This window comes from Pristiophorus japonicus, chromosome 7 (genome assembly GCF_044704955.1).
Source record: "Pristiophorus japonicus isolate sPriJap1 chromosome 7, sPriJap1.hap1, whole genome shotgun sequence".
Classification (NCBI taxonomy): domain Eukaryota; kingdom Metazoa; phylum Chordata; class Chondrichthyes; family Pristiophoridae; genus Pristiophorus; species Pristiophorus japonicus.
Window position 1 is genome coordinate 178,449,602 of NC_091983.1, and position 26,899 is coordinate 178,476,500.

Genomic DNA, 26,899 nt, shown 5'->3' on the forward strand with positions numbered 1-26,899 from the left:
TGATTCCCTTGAAGTTGACTTGACTGTATACTGAATATTTATTTGGTTACTTAGCAAATGCATTTTTCCCTTTAAGAAATGGTATAGCTGTGGCACTCCTTAGAAGGAGCACCAGTTCCCCCCTGCCCTTCCCACACTGCATTGCTGGTACTGCTGCGAATTCCTCATTGGTATTTTCACCCTCCAAGTCTGCTGTCCTGGTCAAGAACAAACATAACAATGCCATTTTCAGCCCAAAATTATGGAGCATCCAGTAGATAGCAATTATTCCAGAAACCTGTGGCGGGAATTGAGGTTAGAGTGTAAGGCTACCCCCCAATCAGTCCAGAAATAACATGCGGGGGTGAACTCTTCTCCCATTGGCAGGTTATCAGTGGGTCCAGATCTCCACCTACCTACGCACCAGTGAGTCTACCGCTCAAGTTTCTGGAGAAGAGCCTAATTAATTATGTGATGTGGTGTGCGGGGACAACGGGGTGGGGGGGGGGCATGGGGGAATACAGGAGAAGTGTTTAAACCGCTTGCCATGAGGTGGTAGTGTGACTCTGGAAAGGAAAGCGTTTAAAGGAGCCAGCACCTGCAAGCATCATCATGGGATGTGTTGTGTATGGAGAAAGAGTCAGACTGTACACTGTGAGCTCAAAGTAAAGTGTGACCGTAGTCTTTTATTGCAGGTCTCCAGAGTGCCTCTCCAACCTGTGAAGCTTCCTTAAATACCTGTGCTCCCAAGGGATTATGGGATCCCTTGGAACTTCAGGGAATGAGCCCTCTGGTGGCTGTACAGAATAAATACAAGTCCACATATATAACAACATTCTCCCCCAAAGTCAATAGTGTAACTATTTACAATGTGAGTCGATCTGGGGCCCTTCTTGCCCTGGCTGATCATCTCGGTGTGAAAGCTGGTGTTGTTGAATCACTTATTGGGCTTTTACTGGGCTGCTGTGTAGCTGGCCTTGCTGGGCTGCCTGGTGTGTTGGGTCCTGCAGGGCTGCTGTGGATGATGGGTTCTGCTTCGTGGTCAATTGTGGTGTCGGTGCCACTGGTGTGTATGTTGGGGGATCAAAAAAGGTAGGGTCCAAGGTGGGTTGCTCAGGGTAGTCCGTGAATCTGAGTTTGATTTGGTCCAAGTGTTTCCGGTGAATGAGTCCATTTGAAAGTTTGACCTGAAACACCCTGCTCCCCTCTTTGGCCACGACAGTGCCGGGAAGCTACTTGGGACCTTGTCCATAATTTAATACAAATACAGGATCATTGACTTCAATCTCGCATGACACATTTGCGCTATCATGGTATGCATTTTGTTGAAGCTGCCTGCTCTCTCCCTGTTCATGTAGATCAGGGTGAACTAACGAGAGCCTTGTCTTAAGTGCTCTTTTCATGAGCCGTTCAGCAGGTAGGATCCCAGTGAGTGAGTGGGGCCTCATGCAGTAGCTAAGCAGGACTCGGGATAGGTAAGTCTGCAGTGAGCCTTCAGTTACCCTCTTCAAGCTCTGCTTGATGGTTTGCACTGCTCTCTCTGGACGCTGGTTTAAACGGGGCAGATGTGACATGTTTGATCCCGTTACGGGTCATGAATTCTTTGAACTCAGCACTGGTAAAACATGGCCCGTTGTCGCTCACCAGAACATCGGGTAAGCCATGAGTGGCAAACATGGAACGCAGGCTTTCAGTAGTGGCAGCAGACGTGTTAACCGACATTATCTCACATTCAATCCACTTGGAGTACACGTCTACAACCACAAAGAACATTTTACCCAAGAACGGGCCTGCATAGTCGACGTGTACCCTAGACCACGGTTTGGAGAGCCAAGACCATAAACTTAGCGGCGCCTCCTTGGGTACATTCCTTAACTGTGAGCATGTATTACATCTGTGAACGCAGGATTCTAAGTCCGCATCGATACCAGGCCACCACACGTGGGATCTGGCTATCGCTTTCATCATTACGATGTCTGGTTGGGTACTGTGGAGGTCCTTGATGAAGGTGTCTCTGCCCTTCTTGGGGACCACTACTCGATTGCCCCACGGAAGGCAGTCTGTCTGTATAGATACTTCATCTTTGCAGCGCTGGAATGGCTTTATCTCTTCCTGCATTTCCACTGGGACACAGGACCAGCTCCTGTGAAGCACACAGCTTTTGACTAGAGATAAAAAAGGGTCCTGGCTTGTTCAGGTTTTGACCTGCTGGGCAGTGACGGGTGATTGCTCACTCTCAAATGCTTCCATAACCATGGCTAGATCTGCGGGCTGCGCCATTTCCACGCCCGTGGTGGGCAATTCCAGCCAACTGAGAGCATCTGCGCAGTTTTCTGTGCCTGGCCTGTGGCAGATGGCGTGGTTGTATGCGGACAACATGAGCGCCCATCTCTGGATGTGGGCTGATGCGTTGGTATTTATCGCTTTACTCTCGGAAAACAGGAATATAAGTGGCTTAATGTCCGTTTCCAATTCGAATTTTAGCCCAACAGGTATTAATGCATTTTCTATACCCCATAGACACACGTTAACGCTTTTTTTTCAATCATGCTGAAGGCTCTCTCGGCCTTAGACAGACTCCTGGACGCATAAGCATCCGGTTGCAGTTTCCCGAAATCATTAGCTTGTTGCAATACACCATATGACGACGCATCACATGCTAGTACCAAATGTTTACATGGATCATACAACACAAGCAGTTTGTTTGAGCATAACAATTTTCTCGCTTTTACAAAGGCATTTTCTTGGCTTTTGCCACAAATCCATTCACCCCATTTTCGTAGTCAGACATGTAGTGTTTCTAGCAGGGTGCTGAGACCCGGTAAGAAATTACCAAAGTAGTTCGAGTCCCAGAAACGACCACAGCTCCGTCACATTCTGTTGCCTCCGTCTTCGCCTTGGTGGGCCTGATGCCATTTGCCGCAATCCTCCTTCCCAGGAACTCCACTTCAGGCGCCAGGAAAACGCACTTCGAGCGTTTTAACCAGAGCCCCACGTGGTTGAGTCGACTAAGAACCTCCTCCAGGTTCTGCAGGTGCTCGACTGTGTTCCGACCTGTGACCAAGATGTTGTCCTGGAAGACCACGGTGTAAGGGATCGACTTCAGTAAATTTTCCCTGTTTCTCTGGAATATCGCCGCCACTGATCGGATTCCAAACGGGCATCTGTTATAAACAAAAAAGACCTTTGTGTGTGTTGATGCAGGTGAGGGCCTTCGATGATTCCTCCAGTTCCTGCATCATGTAGGCTGAAGTCAGATCCAGCTTTGTGAATGTCTTTCCTTTCGTTGCAAAGAGGTCGTCGGCTTTTGGTAGTAGGTATTGGTCCTACAGGGAGAAACAATTGATTGTTACTTTGTAACTGCCACAGATTCTGATGGTGCCGTCTCCCTTGAGGACTGGGACAATAGGACTGGCCCACTCGCTGAACTCAATTGGTGAAATGAGGCCCTCTCGTTGCACGTCTAGCTCGATCTCTACCCTTTCTCTCATCATGTACAATACTGCTCTCGCCTTGTGATGGATGGGTCATGCCCCCGGAATTAGGTGGATCTGCACTTTTGTTCTTTGGAATTTCTCGATGCCTGGTTCGACCAGCGAAGGAAATATGTTTAAAACCTGGGCACACAAAGTGTCGTCAGCGGGGCGATAGCACTCGGACGTTGTCCTAGTTCCAGCATATTTTTCCCAGCCAGCTCCTGCGGAGCAGCGTGGGACCATCGTCCGGTACCACCCAGAGTGGTAGCTTGTGCACTGCTCCATTGTAGGAGACCTTTATGGTAGCACTGCCGATTACAGGAATCAGTTCTTTTGTGTAAGTTCTTAGTCTCGTGCGAACTGGAGTTAAGATTGGCCTTGAGGTCTTGCTGCACCACAACCTTTCGAAAGTCTTTTTGCACATGATGGACTGTCTTGCGCCCATGTCCAGCTCCATTGACACCAGGAGTCTATTTAGTTCAACATTCAGCATTATCCGGGGACAATTCGTGGTGAATGTGTGCACTCCATGTACCTCTGCCTCCTCTATCTGAGGCTCTAGTTCGTGGTGATCCTCCGTGGATCTGTCCTCCTCTGCAACGTGGTGGTTTGCAGGTTTAACAGGCTTAGCAGCTCGCCTGCACACTCGTTGGAGGTGTCCCATTGTTCCACAGCCCTTGCAAATGTATCCTTTGAATCGGCATTAATGGAAACGATGATCACCCCCACAGCACCAACAAGGTGTTAATGGCTTTGCATTCATCACCCTTGATGGTGCACTCTGAGACATCTCCGGACTTGTAGCTGCAGGTATGTATGACCTGCCCTGTATGTTATGATTCAAAAACAACATCACTTTGTTCACAGTACTTGTAGCAGCACTTGTGTGCTGAGAGATTTGCTTAGTATTGTCACTGGTGGCAATGAACGCCTGGGCTATCGCTATGGCCTTACTCAAGGTTGGGGTCGCTACAGTCAAAAGCTTGCGAAGTATGGTTTCGTGGCCAATGCCAAGTTCGAAAAAGTCTCTGAGCATGTGCTCCAAATGTCCTTCAAATTCGCAATGTCCTGCAAGGCGTCTCAGCTCGGCGACATAACTCGCCACTTCCTGGCCTTCAGATCTTTTGTAGGTGCAGAACCGGTTCCTCGCCATCAGAACGCTTTCCTTCGGGTTCAAATGCTCTCAGACCAGTGTGCACAAATCGTCACATGATTTCTCTCTGGGTTTCACTGGAGTGAGCAGATTCTTCATGAGGCCATACATTGGTGCCCCACAGACGGTGAGGAGGATCGCTCTATGTTTGGCAGCGCTCTCTTCCCCATTTAGCTCATTGGCCACGAAGTATTGGTTGAGTCGCTCCACAAAAATTTCCCAATCATCTCCCTCTGAAAATTTCTGCAGGATGCCCACTGTTCCCTGCATCTTTGGGTTCGCTATCTGTATTTCGTCACCAGTTGTTGTGTATGGAGAAAGAGTCAGACTGAACACTGAGCTCAAAGTAAAGTGTGACCTTAGTTTTTTATTGCAGGTCTCCAGAGTGCCTCTCCAACCTGTGAAGCCTTCTTAAATACCTGTGCTCCCAAGGGCTTATGGGATCCCTTGGGACTCCGGGGAATGAGCCCTCTGGTGGCTGTACAGAGTAAATACAAGTCCACATATATACCAGGATGGATGCAGACACCCGAGTGAATAGAAATGTGAAAGACGATCAGAAGCCTCTCTCTTTGCAAAGGAAAAGATAGTGCATAACCAGCACTAAAGAACTGCAACTGGAGGACGAACCAAACATGAACAGTTGTGCACAAAGAGGAAGCTTTGCAGGGAAACAGGGAGAGGTTGGATGAGGTGAGGAAGTAGGATGCAAGGTGCAAAGATCAGGTTGGTAAAGCTGAACAAGGTTGTTTCAGTATTGTGGATTGTTGAAGTATGGTAAAGGCCATAGGCACAAGCGCCAATGCTTCCAGTGTCAGGCACACGTTTAGACAGCTAAAGAAGCTTTTTGAAATCCATAGGGACATCTGGGAGGAAAAAGCCAGCTGCTGACTGGAATAGTTGGGCTCATCAAGATCCATCATTAAGATCTGGCCCAGCAGCAGCCCAAATAGTGAGTCATTAACAGGGTGACACTGAAGTGGATATAATGGTGTAGATTTTTTTAAGTATCACCTGGATGGAGTGCAGAAAGGAAAATCTGATGGGGAGGATCACAAGCTCCTTGCAGAACCCAGCAGAATTTGTTTATGTTGAATGTAATAGACTAACAGGGCAAGCGGTGCTTCCTTCCAGGTGTCCTTCCTGCACTCCACCCAGGTAATGCTTACTGCCTTGGTGGTAAAGGTGAAAATGTATCCTTATGTGGATTCTAGAGAAAATCGGTTGTGTTTCTGGAGGATGAAAGGATTCAGGGAAATATTGAAAAGGCAGGTAGGTGGGGTGGAGCTATGTAAAGAAAAAAGGCTTGCTGTGCCAATGGCAATCAATTCTTCGGTAAGCACATTCGCGTGGTGCACAGCATGTGGTGCAGACTCAGACATGTTTAGGAAGGACACTAATGGCGGACGAGGACAATTGCATACAAGTCAAATTTAAAAGGATGGGGGCAATTAAAGGAGACTTTTAAAATAGGGGCCAAAAATCTGAAAGCTTCTGGAGAGCCTCAAAAAGGACCTTAACCCATGAACAGCCTTTACCATGGCTGAAAAGACAGGAAATTGCACTGCGGAGAGACAATACAAAGAGGAAAGGAACCCCAGTTGCAAGCAGGGCCTATAGACAATTGGCAAAGAAGCCAGCAATCCCTGTTTGATCACTACTGAAGTCAAGATTGTGTTCCATGAAATGATTGCAAGGAGGGCTGCCCTCTTTGCCCATCCATGGTACCACCTCCATATGTTCAGCATTGCAATATGGTTGCAGGGAGGTACAATCTAGCAGGCATGGGCTCGACGGACCGAATAGCCTCTTCCTGTGCTGTAACCATTCACTTATGATTCTATGTTTTATTCCTAGGTAGGTATGCGAAAGTCTGCGGAAATAGTTGGTGGCATCTTGACAGTTTCACCCAATCAGACATTAATGTCTCTTAATCACTCTGACATACCTTATTTCATGCAGGAGCACCTAAAGCATAACATGCTGTGATTAGTATGCTTTCAGAAAAATAAATTAACATAGTAGTTATTCAGCCTTTCACATAATGTAGTGAAGCTATCGGGTATATGGAGTTAGGGCGCAGATCAGCCATGATCTCACTGAATGGCGCAACAGGCTCGAGGGGCTAAATGGCCTACTCCTGTTCCTATGTTCCTGCGGGTCTGGTGTAGCATCGCCTGGGAAAAGGAATGAGGCAATTTCATGTCTCTCTGCTGGTGCAAGCGCTGGTGGGAAGGCAAGGATCTCCCAGCATCCCTCTTGTAGGACCTCCTTCCAAACATGTTAGCTTCGCGGACTCCCACTGGGAAACATATTGCCGCCAGTAAAAGGAATCGTGGCAAAATAAATGTATTAATTACAACAGGAAGCCTGTGGAGATACTTATGAAAGCACACGTGGCAGCAGGGGGAAAAAACCCCTGAGATCACCAAAAAACACTTAGCTTTGAAATCTGTGTCCTTTAAATGACCTTCAGTTTAAGACTTGATGTCCAGAATGCCTGTCACTTGGAAGTTTAACACTGATCTTCCATTCCCTATTTTTAATTATATGATACGTCTTGTACCTGCTTCAGAAGGAGGCTTCCAACATCGACACTAATCTCAACCAGAAAGTTAATTTGAGTGAAATGGGCAGTAATCAAGGGGAATGGGCACCATGATATAGCATTAGAGAGGAGAAATAAGGTGCACAAAGGATAGAGAGACAGATAGCACTGGAGTAAGAAATAGTACGGTATTAGGTGGGGTCAGACTAATAGGGAATACAAGAAGGTCTAAGATAGGTTTACAGTGCATGTGTATAAATGCATGGAGTGTGGTAATAAGATTGGTGAACTGCAGGCGCCAATAGCCAGATGGGAATATCGGGCCCAAGTTTCAGGCCGCGCCTGAAACGGCGCAGCCCGGACCTGGACACCCATTTTTCGCGCCAGAAAGTGCGCCTAAAAAAAACTTACCTATTCTCCGGCTCCCTGCACGTCCTATGGAGCTGGGCGCGGCGCAGCACAAGCTGTTGGGGGCGGAGCCAGGTCACTGCGCTGAAAACAGTGCCGGGACCTCTGCACATGCGCGCTATAGTGGCCGCGCATGTGCAGTAGCTCCAGGCGCCCAAAACTGTGGGAGGGGCCCGAAGCACACAGCCCCTAGCCCTGGCCGAATGGACTCACTGGGGCTGCGTGAATAAGGCTCCTCCCACCTGACCCGACCCGACCCCCGCTCTCCTCCTCCCCAGACCTCCGCGACTCTTTTCCCCTCCCCCCCCCCCCCACCGGACCTCCCTGACTCTCTCCCCCCCGACCTCCGCGAATCTCTTCCCCCCCCCCCCCCCCCCCGCCCCCGGACCTCTGCGACTCTCCTCCCCCCCCCCCCCCCCCCGTGACCCGACGCCACCTACCTGTTAAATCCAGCCCGAGGTCTTGGGCCCGGCCATTCAGCCTCCTTCTCTCCCTTCCCTCCCCCCCTCTCTCCTTCCCTCCCTCCCTCCTCTCTCCTTCCCTCCCTCCCTCCTCTCTCCTTCCCTCCCTCCCTCCTCTCTCCTTCCCTCCCTCCCTCCTCTCTCCTTCCCTCCCTCCCTCCTCTCTCCTTCCCTCTCCTCCTCTCTCCTTCCCTCCCTCTCCTCCTTCCCTCCCTCTCCTCCTCTCTCCTTCCTTCTCCTCCTCAGCCCCTCCCTCCTCCCCTCCCTCCCTCCCTCCCTCCCTCCTCTCTCCTTCCCTCCTCTCTCCCTTCTCCTCCTCTTCCCCCCTTCTCCTCCTCTTCCCCCCTTCTCTTCCTCTTCCCCTGTGGAAATGTATTTTTATCTAAGCTGATACCATACGGTATTTGTGTGCCATTTGATTAAAATGGAGTCCTGGCCCTTCCAGAACTTTCTGCATTTTAGCAGCCAGCTTATTATGAACAGCTAAACCTGCTGTTAGATGGCTGATGGTTATCAGACAGCTAGGAGACAAGTCATGCTGAGACAAGTAACCCCCCCATGGTGCTCTCCTATTGTCTACACTACAGGAGTTCCATGTCACCCCACCCTTATCTTCTAGCCATTATCTCTTTCCTTTACCTCATCCATTTGAAGCAAACAGGTAAACTGACCAGGAAATTGGATAATCCTGATACAATACAAGACAGGTGATAGCCCATTACCTATGACTCATGGAGTAATGGCCGTTTGGCTTTCTGATAACCCTGACAAAAGGGAATATCTTGACACCATTTCAGTACCAGGATATAGTAATTAACTCTTTATCTGTATTCACTGACTGTGAGACAGAGCAATACACAGGGAGAGGCCAGAACTTGGGTTTTACTGTATAAATATCTTGTGAAGCTGTACCATTGGGGAGGTTTCATTTGGCCCTTGACTGAGTGAAACTTACCCCTTGCGAGCAAGTAAATTAAAAGGGAAACTTCCATCGGAGCTGTAAGTGTCGGAGTCATTCTTTTCGGAGGTCGAGATTTCGACAGTTATTGGAGGTTCCACCGAGATGCATACTCTCTGTTCTGTGAGTAAAACGGATACAGGCATAGTGCCTCTCCAGTGAAAGGCTTCAGTGGCCAAACAAGGTGAGCCTTTGCTCACAAGAGGTTTCTTCACTGTTGAATCGCAGATGTAATCTGTTGTCCACAGCTGAGGTACTGCATCTACAAGACTCGGCATTTAAAAGTTAAAGGTATTTTTTTTATAACCATTTCTTTCTCAGCTCGCCAGCAGAAGAGAACAGGTTCTGGAAAAAATCTCGAGACAGCCCGGGGAAGGTTTCAGTAGGTAAGGAAGCGCTAGTCGATCGAAAAGGGTTCCAGGTTCTTATATGATAAGATTTTTATTGTTTTTAATTCGGAAGGGGTTCTTATGTGATAAGACTATTAAAAGAAAAGAAAAAAGAAAGCGCTAATAATCGATCGAAGGTTCTTATGTGATAAGATTTTTATTGTTTTTAATTCGGAAGGGGTTCTTATGTGATAAGACTATTAAAAAAAAAAAGAGCGCAATCGATCAAAGAGTTTGGGTACGGAACCTTAAGTTTTATCAGCTGTTATTAGGATAAGTTAAGGACTCGGTCTGTAGTGGCGTACAACGCAGACTGAGAATTTGTTTAGAGGTTATGATTTGTGTACTCACGGGAATATTGTTTGTTGTCCTTGTATTACTGTTGTGTGCAATACCTTTGTGAGTCATTGCCATTAGAGAAACGGGAAGAGTCACTAGGGAAAATTGTGATTCGGGAAAAAAAACCACAAGGATTGATTAAGAAAAGAAACAGTAACTGATTGATCAACTACGATTGGTTCATGCCAACATATCTCACACACCCAGACTGAGCCCGAATTAAGAGCCTTTTCAGGCCACGTAACGGCCAGGAGAAGTGGGCGTAGAGAACTCGGTTGGCCGAAAGGATTGTGAGATCAGAAACTGTGGTAAAATCTTAAATCATCCAGAATGGGGGCTGGAGCAAGTAAACCACCACCAAAAGGGACCCCAGCCCATTTTATGCTCCAGAATTGTGGTCAGTCTTCAATTGACCACCTAAGAGAATGGGTAAAATGGACTAAGGGTGAAAACAGGCCATTTCCACCCGATGGTTCATTCAATTTAGAGAGAATAACCTGTCTAGAAGAATGCCTTATAGACAGAGACCCAGGTAGAAGAGGAAAAAAAAAGTGAATTGGTCAGCGTTTGGAGATTGGAAAAGGGAAGCTGAGGAACGACACGAGAAGAGCCTAAGAGTTAGCAAGCAGTGTACTAGAGGGAGAAAGCAGGGGGATGAACGAGTAGAGCAGGTGAATCGCCCTCGACATAACAAACACCCATCCGTTATGGTTGCTAAAGAGACAAAGGCACACTCACCTCCGGCTCCGGAGGGTTGGGATAAGGATGAGGATGAGGACTGGGATGAGGATTGGACTCCCTACAGCCATCGACCACCGCCGTATGTTCCATCCCCGGGGGGTGCTCCAGGCCAAGGAGGAGATGATCCTCGGGCCGGAGTACAGGGAAACGGGGTAACACCCGCTCCCAACAATACAGGTGAGGCTGCAGGAAATATAAGTCAGTCACAAGGGAATCAATACCGTGACGGCCCTGCAGGGGGCACACGAAGTCATACCCGTGGACCAGAGCCCAGTGCCCTGGAGCCATCATCATCAGTATACCCAGTAAGACTTTTTCCCAGTCCACTCTCGGGGGGGGCTCCGGTCCCTATTTATCGACCATGGTCACCAAGTGAATTAAGAATAATTGTGGAAGGATTGGCAGACCCCAAAACCAACATTGAAAAGGCCATAGACCAGTTAAAAGTAATCATCTTGTGCCACGAACCCAGTATATTAGATGGTCAAATCTTACTGAAAGCATGGTTAAAGGACACAAAATTTGCCGAACTTGAGATAAAATTCAAAGATTTTAAAACCCATCAAGAGGCTCCGGATGCAGATCCCAGCACGAAGCCAGGAGAGGGGTTCTGGGGAAGATGTTGGGAAGCCTTACATTCGGTGTTCCCGAGGAAAACGAATTGGTCCAAATTATGGAAACTACACAAAGAAAGGAGGAGGATGTTGAGGATTATGTAGAAAGAGTGCGAGAGATCATGAACCAATGTTCAGGCATGAAAATGGAGGAGGTAGAGGCTCCTATGATCAGCGCCGTGGTAAACGGGCTACGGCCCGAACTCAGAGATCCCTTTAAACTAGTTTGTCTCGGATGGCGACAGGAATCGCTATCCAAGGTTGTATCTATGTTAAAGAACATACAAGAGCGAAATAGAGAATCTAAAAGCAAGGTCACCATGTTTGTAGGACAAGCAGCTCCAATGACACCCACCCCGGTGACACCGTCCTACGCCCCACCCCAGGGTAGAGGAAGAGGGCGAGCCAGAGGAGGATATTACAGGGGAAGAGGGAGAGGAGGTGCAGGGCAGGAACAATATTATACCTGTCACAATTGTGGACAGATTGGACACTGGGCTAGAACTTGCCGGGCAAAACAGCAACAACCAAATCATGATTGGACTCAACAGGCAGGTAATAGAGCACACCCTCCCACTTCAGAACCCAACCAGTATGCGACCCAAGTCCAGGTACATGCTAGACCTCAGACTAATTTCTCTGTGCAAGATCCATTTGGATCACAGAATCAAAAGCAATTGGGCCAACCACCAAATTGCCCGTATAATGATCAATGACGCCCAATCCCAGACCCGACTGCTGCGAACAAACAGCTGCCTGTCGTTTCGTTAAATGCCATAGGAGAACCTGAAGTAAAAATACGAATACAAGGAAAGGATGTCCCATTCCTAGTGGATACTGGTGCCACCTATTCGGTCCTTTCAAGGGAGGATACGAGGGGAATTCCCACTTCCACTAATCAAACCTCAGTGATTGGACTATCTGGACACGCACAGCAAATGTTTTTCTCCAACCCTATCAATGTACAAATAGAGGATTACGAAGATAGTCATTCATTCCTACTGTCTAAAGAGGTTCCAGTGAATCTGTGTGGACGTGACCTGTTATGTAAAATGAATGCCACGATCCTCTGTTCCCCAGCTAGTCTGGAGGTTCGAGTCCCCATAGATAAATGTGGCGCATATCCACTACTTCAACCCACAACTCCCATATTGTATGCCTGGGAAAATTTGGACCCCACACTAAGCAAAACCCTATCCTATTTGGTTGGTTCATATTGGTGTGTAACAAGGTTAATCACAGACTACCTCAAATCTCAAACCTTGGGCAAGTGGTACGAAACATTACACTGCACAGCATATTGTGACAAAACGGGATCAGACGCTGCAGCACAAATCTTTTATCAACCATTCCTGCACCAGAAACATCAATTGATGATCGAAAAAATCTTTATCGGACCCGAAGGGATAGCGGCAGGGGTTGAATTATCCTCCCACAGTCAGAGCTTGTTTAGGGTTAAAGGGAGCGTTCCACACTGCACCCTTGCGGTTGCAGGCACACATAAACCCCAGGATTTAGGACAGATGGTTAAAAGAATGCAAGGATCCCCAGTACAAGAGGAATGGCACACACGTAATGGAACTTTGGGGCAACATGAGAAGGGGGGAGGCTATTCTGTCAAGTTGAATGGGAAAGTATACTTCGATGCTGTCTTAGAAGAAAGGATGCTCTCAGCCACTAGCTTCCCAGTACGACAAAGCACAGCAGAGCTTCTTGCTAAAGTTCCAGAACAACTATGGTCTACACACGCTAATGAAGTAGGGAGGATGCTTACTGCACAACCCTATAAGGTAGCAATCAATTCAACCGCCCCGCTCCCCAAGAAGCCCCAATACCCCTTGTCCCTAGCCGCAGAACAAGGTATTGAGCCAGTCATTAAGTCCCTGCTGGCCCAGGGAGTAATCGTTCCAACTAGAAGTCCATGTAACACACCGATCTTTCCGGTGCAGAAGCCCAATAGTGACAAATGGAGATTTGTCCAAGACCTACGAGCCGTGAATCATTCGGTATTCCCAACTTATCAGTGGTACCCAACCCGGCAATTATACTTGCCAGTATTCCGGCATCATCAACGTATTACACAGTAGTTGATCTGTGTTCAGCATTTTTCTCAATACCTATTCACCCAGAGTCTCAATTCCTGTTTGCCTTCACGTATAAAGGACGCCAATATACGTGGACAAGACTCCCGCAGGGATTTACCGAGAGCCCTACCATATTCTCACAGTGCCTAAAGAGGGATCTGGAAGATGTAATTTTACCAGCAGGTTCTACACTTGTGCAGTATGTTGATGACTTATTGCTCGCCTCACCCTCCAAATTGGCCTGCGAAGCGGACTCCCTTGTGTTATTAAAAGCTCTGGCCTCGAAAGGACACAAGGTGTCAAAGGCAAAGTTACAATTTGTCTCAGAAAAGGTTCGGTATCTAGGGCACGAATTGGTCAGGGATACGAGACAATTGACACAAGACCGAGTAAAAGCAATCTGCTCTGCCCCACTACCAGTAACCAAGAGAGAAATGAAACACCTCCTCGGCATGACAGGATACTGCCGGCAATGGGTTATGAGTTATTCCGAGATTGTTAGACCACTGTTAGACATGTCCATGCCTGCACTACCAGAGAAGTTGATTTGGAATGAGGTATCCGGAATGCTTTTCAGAACCTTAAACAGTCCCTCACTTCAGCACCTGCCTTGGGATTACCAGATTACACTAAGCTATTCAACTTATTTGTGCATCACAAGTCGGGTTTTGCACAATCTGTTTTGACTCAGTTACATGGGGACAGGCAGCGACCGGTAGCGTATTTCAGTACCCAACTAGACCCAGTGGCACGCGGACTACCAGGATGTCTTCCTTCGTTGGCAGCAGCTTATTATGCTATGCAACAGGCTCAGACAATAACTCTAAATCATCAGACCATTTTATATATCCCACACTCTGTCGAGATTTTACTTACTAAATGTGCCACCCAACACCTAACCTCCGCAAGAACCACCAAATACGAGGTCGAACTGTTATCAAATCCGAACCTTGTCATCAAAAGATGTACTACCTTAAATCCAGCCACTCTACTCCCCACGGAAGACGACGGCGAACCCCATTCATGTGAAATGGTAACCGAATTAGTGACTAAACCACGTATCAATCTAACAGATGTACCAATGTGTAACCCTGATCTAGTGTACTATGTTGACGGATCAGCCTTACGAAATGATAGGGGCCAACCTAGAGCGGCTTATGCAATTGTAACTCAGTTTAATGTTGTCGAAACAGCCTCTCTTCCAGACTCCTTTTCAGCCCAACAAGCCGAATTGTTTGCGTTAACTCGAGCCTGTATTCTGGCTGAAGGACACACAGTTAATATCTACACTGACTCCAGGTATGCTTTTGGGGTATCACATGACTATGGACAAATTTGGAAGATTCGCGGGTACCTGACTTCTTCAGGAACCCCTATCAAAAATGCAGAACAAGTGGAAAATCTCCTGTGAGCCATTCAATGCCCCTTAAAACTTGCCATTATCAAATGCCAAGCACATACAGGCCAGTCGAATGAGGTGGCACTTGGGAATGCCAGAGCTGATAATGCAGCTAAGTCAGCAGCTCTGTCGAAAGGGGGGATGCAGGTGTCATTGTTCCCACTAAGGAAAAATAATTGCTCAGACCCGCCACCCACTATTAATGACGTGCTGGCCTTTCAGACACAGGCCAGTACGGAGGAGGTGGTGACCTGGACGAAGGATCAATGTTATAAAAATCCAGAAGGAATATGGGTTCACCATGACGGCCGCATGGTGGCCCCTAGATCCTTACTTCCATGGATTGCCCGATGTGTTCATACATTCACACATGCAGGCAAAGGGGGATTGGCAGATTATATTTTGGCAACTTGGTATGCACCAGGTATTTTGGCAATTGCAAAACAAATCTGTGAAAATTGTGTTACCTGTCAGACAATGAATCCGGGTAAGACGGAAAAAGTAGAATCTGCCTCCCACCCAAATCCAGTCGGGCCTTTTGTACATTTACAAATGGATTTTATTGAATTACCTATGTGTATGGGATCCAAGTATGTAGTAGTTATTGTAGATGTGTTCTCTAGATGGATTGAAGCCTTTCCATGTAAAAAGGCCGATGCCACTACTGTTGCTAAATGTTTGTTAAAAGAAATTGTACCGCGCTTCGGAATCCCTGCTAAGCTTTCCAGTGATAACGGGTCACATTTCACGGGAACTGTCATAAGAGAAATGTGTAAAGCTTTACAGATTAATCAACGTTTTCATTGCAGTTATCATCCACAATCAGCTGGACTTGTTGAAAGATATAATGGAATGCTTAAAAATAAGCTGGCAAAACTATGCAATGACACTGGACTGAAATGGACAGAACTGCTGCCCTTAGCTTTGATGGTAATGCGATCTGCAACCAACAGAACAACAGGCTTGTCACCACATGAGATAGTTATGGGACGTCCCCAACGACTACCTTTTACAGCACCATTTACTGCAAAACCGATGGACATCCACAAAATGGAGGAAAATATGTTGAATTATTGTATTGCACTAACCAAATGTATTTCCAGCTTTCATTCACAGGTAAAGGAAGCCCAAGTCACGCCAGCGGAAGGGAAGTGTCATAACCTGGAGCCAGGGGAATTCGTTTACATCAAGATTTTTAAAAGGAAAAGCAGTCTACAGCCAAGATTCGAAGGACCATACCAGGTCCTGCTGGCGACCAATACTGCAATCAAGGTAAAGGAAAGACCAACATGGATCCACGCATCCCATTGCAAACGGGCACCCGACCAGGAGGAAGGGACGAAGGAATCAGAGGAACAGAAAAAGGAAGACTGAATAAAGAACTGTATGGACTATGGGGACTGATGGTGCTGGGCTTGACAGGGTTTTACTTCGCATTATTGATTACACCAGGGGTACAGACCCACCACCGAATGGGAATTGCACGTAAACGTATTTATGGCACTGAGTCATAGGTATGCTCAAGAAAGAAACTTGTCGAGTTGCTGGATATGTTCCCATGTACCTGTCCACTCCAGGGGGGGTATTCCCCTGAGATCTGTCCCCTTTAACGAATCAGAAATGGTAGAATGGTTGACAGTGCAAAACAAGACAAAACTAACTAAGGGGCCAGAAACAAAGGAGCAAACAGAATGGAGGTCGGCAGGGTATAAACTTACAGCCTTCCAGGGATGGTACCAGCCCAATTATGATAATAACCATCAGCCTCCCTTCCTAAGCATTACTCCCAGAATAGGAAATCCTGAGGGTATAATATGCCTAGTGAGTAATGAAACTAAAAGAAATGGAAATGGAAAGACTGTACAAGATCAGAATGGATTGAGTTGTCCTTGTGAAGGACAAAATGGGGGAATGTGGAAATGTATTTTTATCTAAGCTGATACCATACGGTATTTGTGTGCCATTTGATTAAAATGGAGTCCTGGCCCTTCCAGAACTTTCTGCATTTTAGCAGCCAGCTTATTATGAACAGCTAAACCTGCTGTTAGATGGCTGATGGTTATCAGACAGCTAGGAGACAAGTCATGCTGAGACAAGTAACCCCCCCATGGTGCTCTCCTATTGTCTACACTACAGGAGTTCCATGTCACCCCACCCTTATCTTCTAGCCATTATCTCTTTCCTTTACCTCATCCATTTGAAGCAAACAGGTAAACTGACCAGGAAATTGGATAATCCTGATACAATACAAGACAGGTGATAGCCCATTACCTATGACTCATGGAGTAATGGCCGTTTGGCTTTCTGATAACCCTGACAAAAGGGAATATCTTGACACCATTTCAGTACCAGGATATAGTAATTAACTCTTTATCTGTATTCACTGACTGTGAGACAGAGCAATACACAGGGAGAGGCCAGAACTTGGGTTTTACTGTATAAATATCTTGTGAAGCTGTACCATTGGGGAGGTTTCATTTGGCCCTTGACTGAGTGAAACTTACCCCTTGCGAGCAAGTAAATTAAAAGGGAAACTTCCATCGGAGCTGTAAGTGTCGGAGTCATTCTTTTCGGAGGTCGAGATTTCGACACCCCCCTTCTCCTCCTCCTCCTCCCCCCTTCTCCTCCTCTTTCCCCCTTCTCCCCCTCTCCTCCTCCCCCCTTCTCCTCGCCCCTCCTCTCCTCCTGCCCCCCCCTCCCCCCTCCCTTCTCCCCCCTCCCCTTCCCCTTCTCCCCCTCCCCTCGCTGTCAGAAACACAGACACAGACAGACAGAGAGATAGTGACACTGACAGAGACACACTGGGGGGGCTGTCCCAGCACACTATTGGAGGACTCCTGGTGTTGCAGTCGGTAAGTAGAAAATGTTTTATTTATTGATTTTTTTAAATTTTATTTATTTTTTATTAATTTTTTTTGATTGATTTATTGGTTGATTTATTGATGTATTTATCACTTATTATTGATGATGGCTCTTTATTTGTAAAACTGAAGTGTTTAATGTTTGTAAACTTCCCTTTTAAACCGCCGCCCCCCCCCCCCCCCCATTCCCTATGCCTAATTTGTAACCTACGCCCGATTTTCTAAAGTGTAGACAAGGTTTTTTCGAACGTACAAAAATCTTCACTTACTCCATTCTAAGTTAGTTTGGAGTAAGTTTTCACTGCCTAAACTTTGAAAACAGGCGTAAGTGGCCGGACACGCCCCCTTTTGGAAAAAAAAATTCTGTTCCAAAGTGAAACTGTTCTAACTGACTAGAACTGGAGCAAACTAAATACCGAGAATTCAAATTTCTAAGATACTCCATTCTAAACCAGTTGTTCCAAAAAAACAGGAGCACCTCAGGCCGAAACTTGGCCCCATCGTGTTGTGGCGATAAAGGAGACCTGGCTCACAAAAGGGCAAGTACTAAATATTACTGGATATAAAATGTTCAGGAACGATAGGGAAGGAAAGAAAGGAGGTGGTTTGGCAGTATTGATTAAGGAGAATATTACAGTGCTGGAGAGAGACGAGATCCTGGAGTGGTCAAGGACAGAATCTATTTGGTTAGTGTTAAGAAACAATAGAGGTGCCATTACACTACTGGGGTGTATTCTATAGGCCACGAACTAGTGGGAAGGTTATAGAGGAGCATATTTGCGTTGAAATTACAGAGAAATACAAGAACTATAGAGTAGTGATAATGGGGGACTTCAATTATCCTAATATAGACTGGGATAGTAATAGTGTAAAAGGCAGAGAGGGGGAAAAAATTCTGAAGTGTGTTCAACAGAACTTTCAGTACGTTTTCGGCCCAACGAGGAAGGAGGCATTGTTGCATCTGGTTCTGGGGAATGAGGTGGGTCAAGTGGAGAAAGTGACAGTAGGGGAACATTTAGGGAACAGCGATCATAGCATCATAAGGTTTAGATTAGCTATGGAAAAGGACAAAGAGCAATCTAGAGTAAAACATACTTAATTGAAGGAGGACCAATTTCAGTGGGTTGAAAACGGACCTGGCCCGGCCTTTAAAGAGGAAATAGTTTGGGTACAGTCAAGGTACATTCCCACGAGGGGGAAAGGTAGGGCAACCAAAGCCAGAGCTCCCTGGATGATGAAAGAGATAGAGTAAGATGAAGCAGAAAAAGGGGCTGTATGACAGATGTCAGGTTGAGAATACAAGTGAGAACCAGGCTGAGTATAGAAAGTTCAGAGGGAAAGTGAAAAAGGAAATAAGAGGGGAAAAGAGAGAGTATAAGAATAGACTGGCAGCTAACATAAAAGAGAATCCAAAAGTCTTCAGTAGGCATAGAAATAATAAATAGGTAGTCAGAGGAGGGGTGGGGCCGATTAGGCACCAAAAAGCAGACCTACGCATGGAGGCAGAGGGCAGGGCTGAGGTACTAAATGACTACTTTGCATTTGTCTTTACCAAGAAAGAAGACACTGCCAATCATAGTGAAAGAGGAGGTAGTTGAGATACTGAATGGGATAAAAATTGATAAGGAGGATGTACTAGAAAGGCTGTCTGTACTTAAAGTAGATAAGTCACCAGGACTGTATGGGATGCATCCTAGGATGTTGAGGGAGGTAAGGGTGGAAATTGCAGAGGTACTGGCCATAATCTTCCAATCCTCCTTGGATATGGGGGTGGTGCCAGAGGCCTGGAGAATTGAAAATGTTCAAAAAAGGGCAAAAGATAAACCCAGTAACTACAGAACAGTTAGTTTAACCTCGGTAGTGGGGAAGCTTTTAGAAACTATAATCCGGACAAAATTAGCAGTCACTTGGACACGTGTGGATTCATTAAGGAAAGCCAGCACAGATCTGTCAAAAGAAGCGTACATGATTCTGAGGGGGCTTGACAGGGTAGATGCTGAGAGGATGTTTCCTCTCCTGGGGGAATCTAACTCGAGGGGGCATAGTCTCAGAATAAGGGGTCACTCATTTAAAACGGAAATGAGGAGGAATTTCTTCTCTCGGAGAGTTGTGAGTCTTTGGAATTCTCTACCCCAGAAAGCGGTAGAGGCTGGGTCATTGAATATATTTAAGATGGAGTTAGTCGGATTTTTGAGAGATAATGGAGTCAAGGGTTATGGGGAGAGGGCAGGGAAGTGGAGTTGAGGCCAAGATCAGATCAGCCATAAACTTATTGAATGATGGAGCAGGCTCGAGGGGTCAGGTGGCATACTTCTGCTCCTATTTCTTATGTTCTTAAGTTCAACTAACTTGATTGAGTTTTTTGATAAGGTAATAGACAGGATTGATGAGGGTAAAGCGATTGATGTGGTGTGCATGGACTTCCTAAAGGCGTTTGATAAAGTGCACCATAATAGTTGAAGCCCATGGAATAAAAGGGACAGTGGCAGCATAGATACGAAATTGGGTAAGGGAAAGAAACAGAGAGTAATGGTGAATGGTTGTTTTTCAGATTGGAGGAAGGTATACAGTGGTGTTCCCCAGGGGTCGATACTAGGACCACTGCTTTTCTTGATATATATTAATGACTTGGACTTGGATGTACAGGGTACAATTTCCAAATTGTCAGATGACACAAAACTTGAAAGTATAGTGAACAGAGAGGAGGGACGATAGTGATAGACATCAAGATGACATAGATAGGCTGATGGAATGGGCGGACGCGTTGCAGATGAAATTTAATGCAGAAAAGTGTGAAGTGATACATTTTGGTAGGAAGAACAAGGAATGGCAATATAAACTCAAGGGTAAAATTCTAAAGGGGGTATGTTATGTATTTAACTCTTTGTAACTTGCATTACACCTGACCACCAGAGGGCCCACCTGTTGGAGTCCCAAGGGATCCCAGCATCCCTTCGGAGTATAGTATACAAGCAGGCCACCCACGAGGTACCTGCATTCTGGAACCTTAAAAAAGGAGCTATGGTCACACTTGCTCATTACACACAGTATTCAGTCTCACCATTTATTATGAGTGTAACAATTGGCGACGAGGTAACGAACAACTGCACGAAAATGCAAAGAACAGTCGGCATCCTGGAGAAGTTCTCAGAAGGGGACGATTGGGAGGCCTTCGTGGAGAGACTAGACCAATACTTTGTGGCCAACAAGCTGGAAGGGGACAAGAACACCACCAAACGAAGGGCGATCCTCCTAACTGTCTGTGGGGCAACAACCTATGGCCTCATGAACAATCTCCTGGCCAAGGCAAAACCAACAGAGAAATCCTACGAAGAATTGTGTACGCTAGTCCGGGAGCACATAAAGCCTAAGGAAAGCATTTTGATGGCGAGATATCGGTTCTACACGTGTCAACGATCGGAGGGCCAGGAAGTGGCGAGCTACGTCACCGAACTAAAGCGCCTCGCAGGACATTGTGAGTTTGAGGGATTCCTAGAACAAATGCTCAGAGACTTTTTTGTACTAGGCATCAGACATGAGACAATCTTTCGCAAACTGTTGACTGTAGAACCTCCAAATCTGAGTAAACCCATAACGATAGCCCAGGCATTTATGTCCACCAGCGACAACACCAAGCAGATTTCGCAGAACAAAGAAGTTTCGGCCAGTACTGTGCATAAAGTAACGTTGGTTTTGAGCAGAAATGTACATGGCAGAACGTACACGCCGGCTGCTGTGGCCCGACCTCAATTGACCCAGAGTCCGCCATCATCTGTTAATACGAGGCAGTTAACACCTTGTTGGCGCTGCAGAGGCGATCATCAGCCCCATCAATGCCGCTTTAAGCACTATGCATGCAATAAGAATATAAGAACATAAGAACATAAGAATTAGGAACAGGAGTAGGCCATCTAGCCCCTCGAGCCTGCTTCGCCATTCAACAAGATCATGGCTGATCTGGCCATGGACTCAGCTCCACTTACCCGCCCGCTCCCCGTAACCCTTAATTCCCATAATTAAATGCAATGGTTGCAGAACAATGGGACATCTCCAACGAATGTGCAGGCGAGCTGCAAACCCTGCAAACCCTGCAAACGCTGCAAATCACCACGTTGCAGAGGAAGATCGATCTACAGTGGATCAAATTGAGTTGGAAACTCGTACGGGGTACACACGTTGACAACGAAATGCCCACCAATAATGAAAGTTGAACTGAATGGCATTCCAGTATCTATGGAGCTGGACACTGGGGCAAAATAGTCCATAATGAGTAAAAAGGCCTTTGACAGGCTGTGGGGAAAGAAGGCACACAAGCCCAAGCTCAGCCCCATTCACACTAAACTAAGGACTTACACCAAGGAGCTAAACCCTATAACTGGCAGTGTAGAAGTCAAAGTCTCCTGTGATGGAGCAGTACACGAACTCCCTCTGTGGATTGTGCCAGGGGATGGGCCCACGTTGTTTGGCAGAAGTTGGCTGGGGAAAATCCGCTGGAACTGGGATGACATCCGAGTGCTTTCGTCCGTCGACGATGCTTCATGTACCCAGGTTCTAAGCAAGTTCCCATCGTTATTCAAGCCAGGCATTGGAAGCTTCTCGGGGGTGAAAGTGCAGATCCATTTGGTTCCCGGTACGCGACCCATCCACCACAAGGCTCGGGCGGTACCGTACATGATGCATGAAAAACTGGAAATTGAACTGGACAGGCTGCAACGTGAAGGCATCATCGCGCCGGTGGAATTCAACGACTGGGCCAGTCCGGTTGTCCCGGTACTCAAGTAGGACGGTACAATTAGAATTTGCGGCGACTGTAGTTCTACAGGACCTTAGTGAGGCCTGCCTAGAATATTGTGTTCAGTTTTGGTCTCCTAACCTGAGGAAGGACATTCTTGCTATTGAGGGAGTGCAGCGAAGGTTCACCAGACTGATTCCCGGGATGGCAGGACTGACATATGAGGAGAGTCTGGATCGACTGGGCCTGTATTCACTGGAGTTTCGAAGGATGAGAGGGGATCTCTTAAGAACATAAGAACATAAGAACATAAGAACATAAGAACATAAGAACATAAGAATTAGGAACAGGAGTAGGCCATCTAGCCCCTCGAGCCTGCTCCGCCATTTAAAAAGATCATGGCTGATCTGGCCGTGGACTCAGCTCCACTTACCCGCCCGCTCACCATAACCCTTAATTCCCTTATTGGTTAAAAAACGATATCTGTGATTTGAATACATTCAATGAGCTAGCCTCAACTGCTTCCTTGGGCAGAGAATTCCACAGATTCACAACCCTCTGGGAGAAGAAATTCCTTCTCAACTCGGTTTTAAATTGGCTCCCCTGTATTTTGAGGCTGTGCCCCCTAGTTCTAGTCTCCCCGACCAGTGGAAACAACCTCTCTGCCTCTATCTTGTCTATCCCTTTCATTATTTTAAATGTTTCTATAAAATCACCCCTCATCCTTCTGAACTCCAATGAGTAAAGACCCAGTCTACTCAATCTATCATCATAAGGTAACACCCTCATCTCCGGAATCAGCCTAGTGAATCGTCTCTGTACCCCCTCCAAGGCTAGTATATCCTTCCTTAAGTAAGGTGACCAATACTGCACGCAGTACTCCAGGTGCGGCCTCACCAATACCGTGTACAGTTGCAGCAGGACCTCCCTGCTTTTGTACTCCATCCCTCTTGCAATGAAGGCCAACATTCCATTCGCCTTCCTGATTACCTGCTGTACCTGCAAACTACCTTTTTGGGATTCATGCACAAGGACCCCCAGGTCCCTCTGCACTGCAGCATGTTGTAATTTCTCCCCATTCAAATAATATTCCCTTTTACTGTTTTTTTTCTCCAAGGTGGATGACCTCACATTTTCGGACATTGTATTCCATCTGCCAAACCTTAGCCCATTCGCTTAACCTATCCAAATCTCTTTGCAGCCTCTCTGTGTCCTCTACACAACCCGCTTTCCCACTAATCTTTGTGTCATCTGCAAATTTTGTTACACTACACTCTGTCCCCTCCTCCAGGTCATCTATATATATTTTAACAGTTGTGGTCCCAGCACCGATCCCTGTGGCACACCACTAACCACCAATTTCCAACCTGAAAAAGACCCATTTATTCCGACTCTCTGCTTTCTGTTAGCCAGCCAATTCTCTATCCATGCTAATACATTTCCGCTGACTCCGCGTACCTTTATCTTCTACAGTAACCTTTTGTGTGGCACCTTATCGAATGCCTTTTGGAAATCTAAATACACCACATCCATCGGTACACCTCTATCCACCATGCTCGTTGTATCCTCAAAGAATTCCAGTAAATTAGTTAAACATGATTTCCCCTTCATGAATCCATGTTGCGTCTGCTTGATTGCACTATTCCTATCTAGATGTCCCGCTATTTCTTCCTTAATGATAGCTTCAAGCATTTTCCCCACTACAGATGTTAAACTAACCGGCCTATAGTTACCTGCCTTTTGTCTGCCCCCTTTTTTAAACAGAGGCGTTCCATTAATTGCTTTCCAATCCGTTGGTACCTCCTCAGAGTCCAGAGAAGTTTGGTAGATTATAACGAATGCATCTGCTATAACCTCCGCCATCTCTTTTAATACCCTGGGATGCATTTCATCAGGACCAGGGGACTTGTCTACCTTGAGTCCCATTAGCCTGTCCAGCACTAACTCCCTCGTGATAGTGATTGTCTCAAGGTCCTCCCTTCCCACATTCCCGTGACCAGCAATTCTTGGCATGGTTTTTGTGTCTTCCACTGTGAAGACCGAAGCAAAATAATTGTTTAAGGTCTCAGCCATTTCCACATTTCCCATTATTAAATCCCCCTTCTCATCTTCTAAAGGACCAACATTTACTTTAGTCACTCTTTTCCTTTTTATGTATCGATAAAAGCTTTTACTATCTTTTTTTATGTTTTGCGCAAGTTTATTTTCGTAATCTATCTTTCCTTTCTTTATTGCTTTCTTAGTCATACTTTGCTGTCGTTTAAAATTTTCCCAATCTGCTAGTTTCCCACTAACCTTGGCCACCTTATACGCATTAGTTTTTAATTTGATATTCTCCTTTATTTCCTTGGTTATCCCTTCTCTTACCACCCTTCTTTTTCACTGGAATATATTTTTGTTGAGCACTATGAAAGAGCTCCTTAAAAGTCCTCCACTGTTTCTCAATTGTGCCACCGTTTAGTCTATGTTCCCAGTCTACTTTAGCTAACTCTGCCCTCATCCGACTGTAGTCCCCTTTGTTTAAGCATAGTATGCTCGTTTGAGACACTACTTCCTCACCCTCAGTCTGTATTACAAATTCAACCATACTGTGATCACTCAGTCCGAAAGGATCTTTTACGAGGAGATCGTTTATTATTCCTGTCTCATTACACAGGACCAGATCTAAGATAGCTTGCTCCCTTGTAGGTTCTGTAACATACTGTTCTAAGAAACAATCCTGTATGCATTCTATGAATTCCTCCTCCAGGCTACCCCGTGCGATTTGATTTGACCAATCGATATGTAGGTTAAAATCCCCCATGATTACTGCCATTCCTTTTTCACATGCCTCTATTATTCCCTTGATTATTGTCCGCCCCACCGTGAAGTTATTATTTGGGGGCCTATAAACTACGCCCACCAGTGACTTTTTCCCCTTACTATCTCTAATCTCCACCCACAATGATTCAACATTTTGTTCATTAGAGCCAATATCATCTCTCACAACTGCCCTGATATCATCCTTTATTAACAAGGGTACCCCACCTCCTTTCCCTTCTTGTCTATCCTTCCGAATTGTCAGATACCCCTGTATGTTTAATTCCCAGTCTTGGCCACCCTGCAACCACGTTTCTGTAATGGCCACCAAATCCTACCCATTTGTAATGATTTGTGCCGTCAACTCATTTACTTTATTTCAAATGCTGCGTGCGTTTAGGTGTAGAGTGTTTTAATACTACCTTTTAAACCATGATTTTTAGTTTTGACCCCTCCTGCAGCCCCTTTATCTTCATACATATTGTCCCTTCCTATCACCTTGTGGTTTACACTTACCCCAGTGCTACTCTGCTCTGTTGCCTCCTGCCTTTTGCATTCTTTCTTGGGGTTCTGTTCATCTGCGCTCTCACCCACTCTAACTAGCTCAGAGCCCTCTCCTGGGTTCCGAATACTCCTCGCATTGAGGCTGCAAGCTTTCAGGCTTGCCTTTTTATTACACTTTGACCCTTTAGAATTTTGCTGTACATTGGCCCTTTTTGTTTTTTGCCTTGGGTTTCTCTGCCCTCCACTTTTACTCATCTCCTCTCTGTTCTTTGCTTCTGTCTCCATTTTGTTTCCCTCTGTCTCCCTGCATTGGTTCCCATCCCCCTGCCATATTAGTTTAACTCCTCCCCAACAGCACTAGCAAACACTCCCCCTAGGACATTGGTTCCGGTCCTGCCCAGGTGCAGAGCGTCCGGTTTGTACTGGTCCCACCTCCCACAGAACCGGTTCCAATGCCCCAGGAATTTGAATCCCTCCCTGCTGCACCACTGCTCAAGCCACCTATTCATCTGCACTATCCTGCGATTCCTACTCTGACTAGCACGTGGCTCTGGTAGCAATCCCGAGATTACTACTTTTGAGGTCCTACTTTTTAATTTAGCTCCTAACTCCTTAAATTCATCTCGTAGGACCTCATCCCTTTTTTTTTTTACCTATGTCGTTGGTACCAATGTGCACCACGACAACTGGCTGTTCTCCCTTCCTTTTTAGAATGTCCTGCACCCGCTCCGAGACATCCTTGACCCTTGCACCAGGGAGGCAACATACCATCCTGGAGTCTCGGCTGTGGCCGCAGAAACGCCTATCTATTCCCCTTACAATTGAATCCCCTATCACTATCACTCGCCCACTCTTTTTCCTGCCCTCCTGTGCAACAGAGCCAGCCACGGTGCCATGAACTTGGCTGCTGCTGCCCTCCCCTGGTGAGTCATCCCCCTCAACAGTACTCAAAGCAGTGTATCTGTTTTGCAGGGGGATGACCGCAGGGGACCCCTGCACTACCTTCCTTGCACTGCTCTTCCTGCTGGTCTTCCATTCCCTAGCTGGCTGTGGACCCTTCACCTGCGGTAAGACCAACTCGTTACACATGCTACTCACATCATTCTCAGCATCGTGGATGCTCCAGAGTGAATCCATCCTCAGCTCCAATTCCGCAACGCGGTCCGTCAGGAGCTGAAGGCGGATACGCTTCCCGCACACGTAGTCGTCAGGGACACCAGAGGCGTCCCTGAGTTCCCACATGGTACAGGTGGAGCATATCACGTGACCGAGCTCTCCTGCCATGACTTAACCCTTAGATTAACTTAAATTGGTGACAACACTGTTAACAGGTTACTTACTGATATAAAAAAGAAAAAGAAAAACTACTCACCAATCACCAGCCAATCACTTACCCCTTTGGGTGTGACGTCACCTTTTGATTCCTTTCTACTTCTTTTCTGCTTTTTCTCCCG

The 26,899-nt window shown here is 46.5% G+C and overlaps 1 protein-coding gene across 1 annotated transcript in view; it reads right to left on the reverse strand.

Moving 5' to 3' along the window:
* The window catches only part of mrap2a (melanocortin 2 receptor accessory protein 2a), a 48,400-nt gene that overhangs the window by 13,144 nt on the left and 8,357 nt on the right, over positions 1 to 26,899 (reverse strand). The window lies entirely within an intron of this gene.